This window comes from Cetorhinus maximus, chromosome 29, assembly GCF_964194155.1.
Source record: "Cetorhinus maximus chromosome 29, sCetMax3.hap1.1, whole genome shotgun sequence".
NCBI lineage: Eukaryota > Metazoa > Chordata > Chondrichthyes > Lamniformes > Cetorhinidae > Cetorhinus > Cetorhinus maximus.
Genome location: NC_135907.1, coordinates 4998499 through 5011050, shown reverse-complemented (window position 1 = coordinate 5011050; position 12552 = coordinate 4998499). Strand labels below are relative to the sequence as shown.

Genomic DNA, 12552 nt, shown 5'->3' with positions numbered 1-12552 from the left:
TCACTGTATTCCAATTAACTGGGGCTTGCCCTAAGACTTGTGCCATTTCTGCTCTAAAGGCTCGGAAATCAGCTTGCTGCTGTGCCTGGTCTGCAGCGATATCATTACACCAGGTTCCGTCCTGATACGCTCGCCGCAGCCGTCCCCAAAACGCCTCAGGTAGTTTTATCCGGACTAACCCGCGAACGTCCCTGTTATGGAGACGGTGGCATTGCCTTATTTCCCTCAATTTTTGCCAAAACGACTCATTCCGTGTCTAGGTTTTAGTTGGGGTAATTTATTTCCAATAGCTTCATAGTGTCGCTAGGTGACAGGGACACATACGTGGTTCTCAGTTGCGCCAGGAACCCCCCGTTATAGCTCTCTGTCCGTGTATTGGCGCCTGGGCCGGCTGCCCATTTTGTGCCGGTACGGCCGCTTGAGCTGGTCTGCCTGGTTGTCCGGACACCGGGGGCACATGCTCTATCTTAATTGGGGCCACGGGTTATGGGGGTGGTGATTCCCAACCTGCTTCCCGTTGTTCCTCATATCCTGCTGCCTGTTGCACCAGCCCGTTCCAATCTATATTATCTGCGTATTGTGCAGCTACTGGTGGCTGTGGTAAAGCTGCCGAAACTGACATGAGATTTTTTGCCGGTACCAGCTCTTCATTTTGGGATTTGTTGGCCAACATTCGATTGACTCGGCCTTTTGGCTAAGATAAAGTGTAGTCGTGAAGCGATGGCTATAACCAGTCGAGCCCCATATGATGGGGTACGTAACACTGTTCGGGTGACGGTGAAGGGCAGCGAAGGAGGAGCACCCATGGATCGGGCCTTCTTCATCAAGCGGATCCTGTTGAAGGCATGTGGATTTGAAGCGGAGGAGATCTACTCCCTGCAAGACTTCCCAAGCGCTGGACATTTCGATGTGACTTTCAAGCGAGTGGCAGCTTGCGTCACGTTCCTGAAGGTGTTCGAGGAGAACAGAGACCAGCCGGAGATGAAGATCCTGACGGTGGAGCCGCTCTTTGCTCCGCCGTTGCAACGGGACCATGTGGTGACGGTGCGTCTCTGTAACCCCTACGACCCTGTCGCCGACGTGTTCACCTTCCTCGCCAGGTACGTCAACAAAGTTGGGAGCTCCAGCGAGGATAGAGACGCCTTCAGGATTTGGACATGCAAACGCCAGGTTAAGGTCACGCTCAAGACCCCGACGGTAAGGGAACCATCTTCCACCCTCCTTCCAGCTTCGCTATCGGGAGAAGCCATGGCTACTTTGTTTACGCTGGGCAACCCAAACTTTGTTGCTCATGCGGCAAGTCTGGTCATGTGGCGGCCAACTGCATCGGCGCCCTCTGCAAGAACTGCAAACAGGAAGGGCACCAGACAAAGGATTGCAAACAGACTAAGAGCTGCAACCTGTGTGGCGAGGCAGCTCACCTCTACAGGACCTGCCCCAAACGCTGCCTCAATTATGCACAGGCAGCCAAAGCCAAAGAGGGGGAAGCAGCAGAAATGCTTCGAGTCACCACTACCAAGGACACTTGCAACACTCCAACCACCATGGCCCCCAGTGAAAACAAGGGGACAAAGGAGGACACAGGGAGAGACAAGGTGGAGGAAAAGATTGAGGCAGCAGACAACCGATCAACAGCACTGCCCCCTGAACCTCCCACTCCTCAGGAGAGCGAATCAATGGAGGAGGAGGAAGCAGCGGAAAATCAGCAGGGGGAGTGGCAGCTGGTGAAGAGAGCCAAAAGGAAGAAGGGACCAAGCCACTTCCCAGACAAGAGGCAAGAGGCGTCTCCCATCCGACACGGATAACAAGGGCAGCTGCTCTTCGGACGAAGAAGTGCCTGGGCGACACCTGCAGAAGAAGCGGCAAAGCTCTAGGGAGTTGGAGGACGAGACACCTGAGCTCCAGAACATTGGAGACAATGAGGAGACCAGCGCACCCCAACTTTGCCCACAACCCGAAGAGGCCAGCGCATCCCAGCCCCAGGAATCTGGGAGCAGTGAGGCGCTCAGCGCACCCCAGCTCCGGGAAGCCGGGAGTAGCAACGCCCCAGAGAGGGAGAGGATTGGAGAAGCTTCTCCAACAGAGGACATTTCAAATCCCATTCTCTGCACGAACCCCAGATGCCACCTGAGCAGAACATTGCCAATGGGGATGTTCAGGACAGTTTCCTCAGCCCATCCAAAGTGAGGCAATTTGTAAACACTATGGGTATGCAGGAGCAGACCAAAGGCCTGGGACTCTCAGAGGCAACAGGTTTGGTAAGAGACTAAATGCTTTAAAATGGGTGTAAAGATGGTATCCATAAATGTGCATAGCATTAAATCAACTACGCGATGTGTAGCGACCTTGGATTACCTTGCCAAGGTCAAAGCTGACCTGTTGTTTCTGCAGGAGTGTGCGATACCGCACCTCAGCTACTACAGACAATGGTCACGGTGGTGGTCATACGGGCCATCGATCTGATCGGACGGATACGACTCTCGTTCCTCCGGCCTTGGTATTCTGCTGCGGGGAGGCAACTTCACTGTCTCCGAGGTTAAGGAGGTCATGGGTGGGTGCCTCCTCGTAGCAAAAGTAATGTACAAGAATGCTCCACTCCGGTTAATTAACGTGTATGCCCCGGCACAAAAGACCGCCCGGCTGGCGGTTTTTCAGCAGCTCCCACTGCTGTTGGTGACGTCCAGGCCGGTCATTGTGGGCGGTGACTTCAACTGCAACATCGATGCGGCTGGACGATCCGGCAGGGCCGACAGAAGGTTGGACGCTACGTCCAGATCCCCGATGGAAACAGTTAAGGATGCCAAGCTGCACGACGTCTTCAGCAACCCTGCAGACTGAGCACAGCATAGATACACCCGGTCGCGACCAGACGGGTCCATCCGTTTCAGGATAGACTAACTGTTTGTGTCCCGCGCATTCGCAGTCAGATCCACCGATGTCAAGCCGGTGTTCTCTGACCACTGCCTCCTACTGGTTGACTGTCACTTAGAGGAAGACCAGAGGGTGGACAGGGGGGCATGGAAGCTAAACGTGCAACTGCTGACCCCAGAGAACATTGAGGAGCTCAAGAGGGATTACAAAGGTTGGAGAACCATGAAACCCCTCTTTGAGTCCCTGACACATTGGTGGGAAGCGATCAAGGGAAACATCAAGAGGTTTTTCATCGTCAAAGGCACCCAGAAAGCTAGAAAGGAACAGAGGGAAATGTCCCGACTCCTGAAATACATGCAGAATCTGCTCCGGCTGCAGTCGGTGGGGGTCGATGTCAAGGAGGAACTCTAAGAGGTGAAGAGCCAGCAAGCCTAGCCCTTTGCCTCCAAGAACATCTTCCATTCCGGAGCGCGCTCCGTGGAGCAGGATGAGACGTGCTCACGTTTCTTCTTCGAAAAGGTACAGAGAGAGAGCTCTGTGATCAGCAGCCTGAAGGAAGAAGACGGCTCAGTAAAGTCAGCGCAGTCCGACATTTTGAGGATCAGCAAATCGTTTTATGCCGGATTGTATGACGTGAAGCCCACGGGCAGCACGGCCTCCCAGTCCTTCTTGTCCTCTATCACGGAGGTCTTAGTCGACAGTACACGGGAGAGGCTTGACAAACCGCGAACTCCTGACGAACTGACTTAGGCCCTTGAGTCCTTCGAGAAGAGTAAATCTCCCCAGAAGCGACGGCTTGCCGGTGGAGTTGTATTCGGCTCTGTGGGACTGGAAGGGCCCAGACCTACTAGAAGTGTACGAGAGTATGCTCCTGGCCGGCAGCATGTCAGAATCCATGAGGAAAGGCATCATCACCCTCATCTACAAGCACAAGGAAGAAAGGGAGGAAATTAGAATTTGGCGACCCATTTCACTGTTGAATGTGGACTATAAGATTCTGTCCAAGGTCATCGCCAATCGGGTCGAATCCGCTCTGGAATTGGTGATACACCATGACCAGACCTGCACTGTGCCGGGCAGGAAGATCTCTGACAGCCTGGCGCTGCTCAGGGATACGATTGCCTATGTGCAGGATAGGGGTGTGGACATTTGCCTCATCAGCCTGGATCAGGAGAAGGCCTTTGACAGAATATCGCACACCTACGTGGTGGATGTGCTTTCCAAAATGGGGTTTGGGGAGGGAATTCGATATTGGATCCAACTGCTCTACACTAACATCAGTAGCGCAGTCTCAATCAATGGGTGGGAAACAGATAGCTTTCCGATTAAATCTGGAGTCAGGCAGGGCTGACCTCTCTCGCCTGTTCTTTTCGTGTGTTGCATAGAACCCTTGGCCGAGTCCATCAGGAAGGATCCGGGCATAAGAGGAGTGACGATCCCAGGCAGTGGAGGCACTCAGGTAAAAGCCTCCCTGTACATGGACGATGTCGTCGTCTTCTGCTCGGATCCGCTGTCGGTGCGCAGACTGATCCACATTTGCGACCAGTTCGAACTGGCCTCGGGAGCCAAGGTAAATCGTGGGAAGAGCGAGGCCATGTTCTTTGGGAACTGGGCTGACCGATCCTTTGTCCCCTTCACTGTCAGGGCTGACGGCCTGAAGGTGCTGGGGATATGGTTCGGAGGGACCAGGGCATGCGTTAGAAACTGGAAGGAGCGAGTGTCTATGGTGAAAAGGAAACTGGGCATGTGGGAGCGACGCTCCCTCTCCATTGCGGGTAAGAACCTGGTCATCAGGTGTGAGGCACTCTCGCTGTTGCTGTACGTGGCGCAGGTCTGGCCCATTCCACACTCCTGCGTGGTGGCGATCACTCGAGCCATCTTCCGCTTTATCTGGAGGTCGAAAATGGATCGTGTCCGCAGAGACGCGATGTACAAGCCTCTAGATAAAGGGGAAAAAAACGTGCCCAACATCGCCCTCATACTGATGGCCACCTTTGTGTGTGGCTGCATCAAGCGGTGCGTAGACCCTCAGTACGCAAACACCAAGTGTCACTACGTGCTGAGGTTCTACCTGTCCCCGGTGTTGCGAAGGATGGGTCTGGCCACGCTGCCGCGGAACGCTCCAAGTAGTTGGACCGTGCCGTACCACCTGTCCCTGGTGGAAAAATTTATGCAGAAAAACACCTTTGACCACAAGTCCATCAGGCAGTGGTCAGCACGTAACGTCTTAGAGGCCCTGAGGGAAAAGGAGAGGGTGGACCCTGTGGGATGGTTCCCCGAGCAGACTGTCAAAGTCAGGAGTCTCACCCCCTTGGCATGTTGCCCTTGAGGTGGCTGTGGTCGGTATGAGACCGTTGTTCACATCCTTGTAGTTGGTGCCTTTGCAAAGAAGATCTGGAGAGAGATGCAGTGGTTGCTGTCGAGGTTCATCCCGAGCAGTTCTGTGACACAGGACTCTGTGCTCTACGGGCTGTTCCCAGCGACACACACCGAGACAAACATCAACTGCAGCTGGAGGATCATCAACTCGGTGAAAGACGCGCTTTGGTCTGCCCGAAACTTGTTGGTCTTCCAGCGCAAAGAGTTGTCCCCGACCGAGTGTTGCGGACTGGCACATTCCAAGGCCGAGGACTACGTGCTGAGGGACGCACTAAAGCTTGGGGCAGCTGCTGCAAAAGCGCAATGGGGAAGGGCCGCTGTCTAAGACCTTTCTGCCACAGCGCACCGAGAGACTGGGAACTGTTTAGAGCCCCTCGGGCTGTACAGCTCAAAGTGAAAGCCTGTAAATGATTGTAATATTGTTTGTACTGATGCACCTGGTGATACATTTTGTTAAAGTTGAACCGGATTGTACCCTTGTAATGGTGTTTTTGAAATGGTTTGGAATGTGGTTGAAGATATTTTATGAATAAAGTATATTTTTGCAAAAAAAAAAGGTTCTCCCAGGACGATGCTAGCCCATTGCACTTCGGGTGTGCTGACGCCTGCGATGTCCCCAAATGCGGGATACTCGACTGTAAAATTTGTGGTAGTGGGGGACTGCGTTTGCGCTCTCCCCGATTCACAATTCAAAAAATAGATTTCATCATATCTTTCATTTTCTCTTCTATTTCCTGTCAGCAACCTTTTCTGAAAAAAGAAATATATAACCCCCAATGTGTGCTCTTCAAAATCTATACTGGACTGGTTATTTAGCTTTTTCTTTCCTCCTCGCAAATATTATCCAACCCCCATTCTTTTCCTCCCTGTCATTATCAGCCGACAATTATTCCATCTATGCATCATTTTCGCCAGACCGTTTGTTTCGTGGCCGCCAAATTACTCGCGCCATTTTTAACCCCGCGTTTGCCCACTCAAAAATCTCTCTCAAACAACCCCCATCTAACACCCAACCCACCATCACAACAGTCCCCGCACTCCCAGCACCGCCCCACCCCCTATCTATCTGGACGTCTGTATAAATACAAACTCATATCAGCTATTAACTCATATGCATTCACCATTTTAAACATGTAGCAGCGACCCCTCACTATTTCAAACATGAACAAGCACCCTGTCCCCATGTTCATTCTAATTATCCCCCTCCGAAACGAACAGCAGCCTCCCACCCCCTCTGTATAATCTCCCCCTTAATCAGCCCCCTGTGTGACTCCTACCTTCTGAAACTCCTGCCCCCTCTCCTCATGTGTAAAAGTCTTTCCCTGCCCCTTCTGCAGCTCACTTGCCCTGCTGTAGGCCCATCAATTCACCTGTGATTATTCCTTGAAGGCTTAAATAGCGCAAAGCGAAGAAATAAACAGAAAGAAAACTGGAGAAAGGCAGATAGAAATCTAAACCCTCAGTAAAATGACCACCGGGAATCCCGTTTAACCGTCAGAATGATCGCACAGCCCAAAATACACGCATTGTCCCTGAATTATAACAAGATTTTAGGCAGCTTCACTTTAGGACTTTTCATTTCCTCTTGTGGGGCTCCTGTTCCTCACACACTGGAGGCTAACATGTAAGTTTTAGATTGCAAGGCTGGGCTACTTTAACCCCAGGATTTTCTTTTTGAAACTCCAGGCCCACAGTCCAACAGGAACTGGTTAACCGGAGCCACCGAAAACCAGGGTCCCGGAGAGGAAATTAAATCTCAGGGTAAGAAACGGACACAAACTCACGTGGGCCCATGGGGCACGGCCTTGGAGAAGGTCTCAGGAAACTCCTGAAGAAGAAGAGTCCTTGTCCCAGTCTGGATCTTCAGATTGCAGGTTTCAAAATAAAAATTCTTTGAGGGGTGGGGGAGAAAATTAATTCCATTAAAACAGAGAGCAAAGAACATTTTCAAACAAAATAACGCAAGAGCCAATGATTCACTCTCAGTTACAACTCAGCAACATCCAAATACAAACAAGTCAAAGAGTTATAAAGCAGATTGAGACAGAGGGAACACACACGCACATTAAGCCAGAGTGGGGACTAGCTCCGCACTCTGGAGGCGGTTTTCGGATTGGGTTCCTAGCCAGGTATATCCTGAATGAGCAGTTTGCAGACTCCACCCCTGGCATGTTGGGATGTCTCTCAATCTGCTCCCCAGGAGGCCTGTCCATTGATATGTTAATCCCAGGGCAGGACAACTTTCTGATTCTTCCTGTCCTTTGACGTGTTCATCCCAGGAAAACAATGTTTCAGCCATTTTCTGGTTAAGGTTAAAACTTTAACTCATCTTGTCGGGAATGTCACTGCAGTTCGAAATATCAAACACTAAACCCCCAACACAAGACTGTGCAAAGCATGTGGATTGTTACTGAGATTCCGTCTGTGATTTTTAGTGATGTCAGTGTGGATTGTGTAATCTGTGTGTGTGTGAGTGTTGCTGGTCCCATAATGTAACGCAAATGTCTCCTCGCAGCCTCTCAGTACGCCACTCATGGTCTCCTGGTACTTTTTGGATTGTCTGGAGAAGACATTGAAAGAATTAGAGTTAAACAATGCTAACACTAGCTGCACTGCGACGAGTATATGAGAGCTTATTCTTATCCAGGGGTGTATGTCCGCATTCAGCCCCCATTCCCACACTTGCTCCCACCATGTCGGATCTCTCAAGTGCTCTTCCATATCATTGATTAGCCTTTTAAACACCGCCTGTAACACGTAATGCTGATTCCTCACCTTTCGTAAGACACCTTTCAACTTTGTCAGACTTTCGGGAAGGTTGGGAATTGGGGCCTGCTTAGGTTCGTCATAGTGTTCCAGGGCATGGTGGAGTGTGTCGGAGGGGTTGACTGAGACCTGACCCCTTTGTTGGACGTACATCATTCACGCGTGTCTGATAGTAACTGGGAGCCGGGGTTCCCTTGTATCCTGAGCGGGTGTGATGGTTTTCTCTGTGGGTAATTTCTAATATACAACCCTCCGTTCGGTTGTACCCGCATTTGTCCAGCACCCCCCCCCCCGTTCCAACTGGATGGGAGCTAATTGTGAGGCTACCTTTCCTCCTGCACCCGCTCAGTGATTCCCCGTGTATGCCCTGATTCTTGCATATGGCATGCATATCTATGGGGTAGTACCGGAGGGAGTCATTGTCTCAGATTAACCCAATGTTCTCCACTTGGTACTGAGGGTGTGGGCCCGTGTCTGCTGTGACTGAGGGGATTGCCCATACCTATCACGTTCATTTGGTTTGAGGTGCACTTCTGAATCACCGCATACACCCTGGTCACTCCTTTCAATGTACATGCGTCGATGACGCCTGGGTTCTTGTCCATCCCCCACAACCGGGCACTGTTGATCCAGCCCGGTACCTCCCCACTTTGGATCTGGCCCAGATTGTGTCTTAATTGCCCGATCATCCACCGGCCGTAAGCTGGCTTTTTTGGGTGCTGTCCTCTTGTCGTTCCTCCCTTTCTGTTAATTGGCTGGTGGCTTTAGCATGGGTCTCTATAACGTGTACGCTTTCCAATACAGATGCCACACTCTTGCCCCCTAGGGCCGCTGCCGTTTCACCACCCCTCGCTACTCTTATGAGCAAGCTGCCTCATGATCCCTTTAAGATTCGTGACCTCGGAGTTGATTCCTTGAATGTCGAGAGAGTTTACCAGGGAAGTCCCTGTGTTCACCCTTGTCAGTACATTGTTAACTAACTCTCTCTTCTGGTGGTGCCCTGAATCTAGTGGCTCCCGTGGCGTCGGCCGGCTGATTAATCACAGCCTTACTCAGTAATTTGTACAGTTTTCGTAGGGGCGCTTGGTTTCTGCAATACTCTGGCAGTCGCATACCTGCCAGGTTCACAATTACCTGTACAATTTCATGTTTAACATTATCATACAAGAGTTCACCGTCCGTATACAGTACCAGTCCATTCTGTGGCCCAGGGGTCATGTCTGGGCAAGATAGTCTCTGTGGTGTCGTCGTGTCCTGTGATAGCAGGGTGGTGTCGGTCCGGGGGTCCGCCGTTGCAGTCAACTCTCCGTGTTTGGCCCTCAAGATCCAATGCCAGGTATCTGTCATTCCCAAGTCTTCCTCCCCGGGACAGTGACCCCAGTTGTTGTTCTCCTGGGGTGTGAAGGTAAATTGCGAAAAATCTCTCACACACTGTAGCTTTCTCCTTTACGTCCCTCCTTGTGCACAGCCCACGGTGACCCTCCCCGTAGTTGAGGATTCCCCCTTTTGTCTTTCAGATGGCCGGTCCTCCAGATCGGGAATGAATCCTAAACCACTTGGCCTACACAGTACGGACTGCTCGTTGCCCGTTTTCCCCCCGCTGCCTGGTAATTTAGTCTTTCTTACTTACATCATACCTTTTCAGTTGCGACCAGTGTTTCCACCTAGCTTTTCCCTTCATATCGGCGCAGGCACGTGAATAATTCCGTACGGTCCAGTCCATTTTGGGGCAAAACCTGGTTGGCTAGGGGTGATTTGAACAAACACCATGTCTCCGACCTCAGCCGGTGGTGACGGGGGTCCCCCTTTTGTCCTCTCTTCTAAATCCCTGATAGCCTGTTGGTCCTTCACTTCCTGTTGTAATTCCTTTAGCTGTCCATCCAATTGCTTAATATCGTTTTTAATTTTATCTCTGATGGGTCCCATATCCTCACTTCCGGTGGCTCTGCCCTCTGGCAAGCGCATCGCCCTCCCGGTCAGCAACTCATAAAGGGGTTTATCTTAAATCCAGCATTTTTCAGTGTCCTTATGACTATCAGAGGAGAGCTCCGATGTGGCCCCTTTCCGATTCTGACGCTATTAGGATATCATCTGCATATTATAAGATTGTACTGTTGTTAGACTCTACGTCGCACGGACTCAGCTTCTCACTCGTGACCCGATGGAAGATGTTGGGGCTGTTGTGGAATCCCTGTGGGAGCCTCGCCCATGTTCACCGTCTCCCTCCCACTGTGAAAGCGAATTTATCTTGGGATTCCTGGTCCAGTGGTATCGACCAAAATCCATTGGCTACATCTAACACTGTAAATATTTTATGTTCGGGTTTTTACAATTAAAGCACACCTCGGGTTTAGGAACGGCTGCTGCAGTGGCCACCATTTCAGTGGGGTCTGTAACCTCACTGCCGACACCTTTATCTTAGTTTTCCCTATGTGGTTATCTACCCCGGTGGCCCATCTTCCTCGATCATATGTGTTCTTGTCTACTAGCCCGGGCCCGGTGTCTAGGATCGCCTGGTGGGCCCGGTGTCTAGGATCGCCTGGTGGGCCCGGTGTTTAGGATCGCCTGGTGGGCCCAGGCCTGGTGTTTAGGATTGCCTGGTGGGCCAGGCTAAGGCCATCCTTGTACAATTGCATAATCTGTACATCGTCTCGGTTCAGCGCAGCACCTACAACCCTGTAGTTACAATATGCCTCAAATCTCCGATTGCCATATTCATGGGCACTCTCGCCCTTTTCTTGTTTTACTCCAGTCACTGTATTCCAATTAACTGGGGCTTGCCCTAAGTCTTGTGCCATTTCTGCTCTAAAGGCTCGGAAATCAGCTTGCTGCTGTGCCTGGTCTGCCTGGTTGTCCGGGCACCAGGGGCACATGCTCTATCTTAATTGGGGCCACGGGTTACGGGGGTGGTGATTCCCAACCCGCTTCCCGTTGTTCCTCATATCCTGCTGCTTGTTCCACCAGCCCGTTCCAATCTACATTATCTGCGTATTGTGCAGCTACTGGTGGCTGTGGTAAAGCTGCCGAAACTGACATGAGATTTTTTGCCTGGACCAGCTCTTCATTTTGGGATTTGTTGGCCAACATTCGATTTACTTTCTTACTTAACTCTACGTGTTGTCTTAACATTAGGATCCAGGCTTCATCATCTTTGTCTTTTTTCTGATTATCCCACCATTTTCTCTGATCAGCGGGTGAGTCAAATGGGTTCCAATTGTTCTTTATCATTTTGCCTATCGATTTCTTATTTTTGTCAGCTCAATGCTGTGTCAAGGATCCCTCTGGTCCCCACTCGAGTTTGTCACCACTGGCCATCTCTGGGTAAGACGGTCGGGGTATAGTTGTTGTCAGCGGTATGGTTCTTACCCTGGGTCCTTTCTGACCGAACTCGTTACTTGCGGCTAATACCGGATGTAATTATAACAATCTATAAGACAAGCGAACTACCCCACCCTTACCACCCCTTGAACTATTGCCTGGAGCCCAGGTTTCTGATACGTGGGGCGCCTGACGGTTCCTGGATCGGGACGGAGTCGGATTTAGTATGAATAAAAATGAATTCACACTGACTCATCCCATTTCCCCGTCGGTGTCCTGCATCCTTCGGGCCCTGCTCGCAGCACCAATTGAAAGGTCCGAGGAATACTCTGGGACAAAATTTCAACACTCGGAGTCCAGATGCAATATTCAAGTGGTTCCTTTATTACACATGCAGGGAGAAAATGCTGGGAAATTCGGGCGCTTCTCCACCGAGGATGAAATGAGCACAGTTTATATATCTTTTACTATCAGTTACAACTTAATGGTATTCGTTAGACAAAGGCCACAGCACAATGACCCCCCCCCCGGTGGGCTGATAATTGTGTTCTTGTACAGTGATTGCAGTGCAGGGACTGGGCATTGTCCTTTTGAAGATTGCTATCAGACGGTGCGAAATGGGCTTCCCCATCTCTTGATTGAGTTATCCCGTGTCCCCGCCCGTGTGTCTCCCATTTCCTAACTGCAAATTTACAGCTGAGCCCTTTGTACAAGTTTATAGCTTTCATGTAAGGCTGCGACTGTTTGTGTATGCTTTGGTGCCTTAGCTGCTGGTCCTGGCTAGTACTTTAAAATAAATCCAAATTTTCTGCATCTTCAACGTCGATGTCCTTTTGAAGTTCAAGACTATGCTCATCACAGTTGACAACATTTTGAATCTTTGTATCAACTGCAAATGTTGAAGTCGTGCCCTGCAAACCACAGTCTAGAGCATTAATATATATCAGAAAGAGCAAGGGCCCCACAACTGACCCCTGAGGAACCCCACTACAAACCTTCCTCCAATCTGGAAAACAACCATTTATCACTACTGTTTCCTGTCACTCAACCAATTTCTTATCCAAGTGCCTACTTTCCCTTTTATTCCAGGAGCTAGAATTTTGCTCACAAGTCTGTTGTGTGGCACTGTCTCAAATGCCTTTTGAAAATCCATATACACCACATCAACAGCATTTCCTTCATCAGCCTTCTCTGTTACCTCCGCAAAACTCCAAGTTA

General features: G+C 50.6%; 1 non-coding gene across 1 annotated transcript; it reads left to right on the top strand.

Annotated features, from left to right (window-relative positions):
• The first annotated feature begins 5768 nt into the window (after positions 1 to 5768).
• Positions 5769 to 5931, top strand: LOC144669831 (U1 spliceosomal RNA). The gene has a single exon (XR_013573756.1). It is a non-coding gene; the product is annotated as a U1 spliceosomal RNA (small nuclear RNA).
• Positions 5932 to 12552: the final 6621 nt, after the last annotated feature.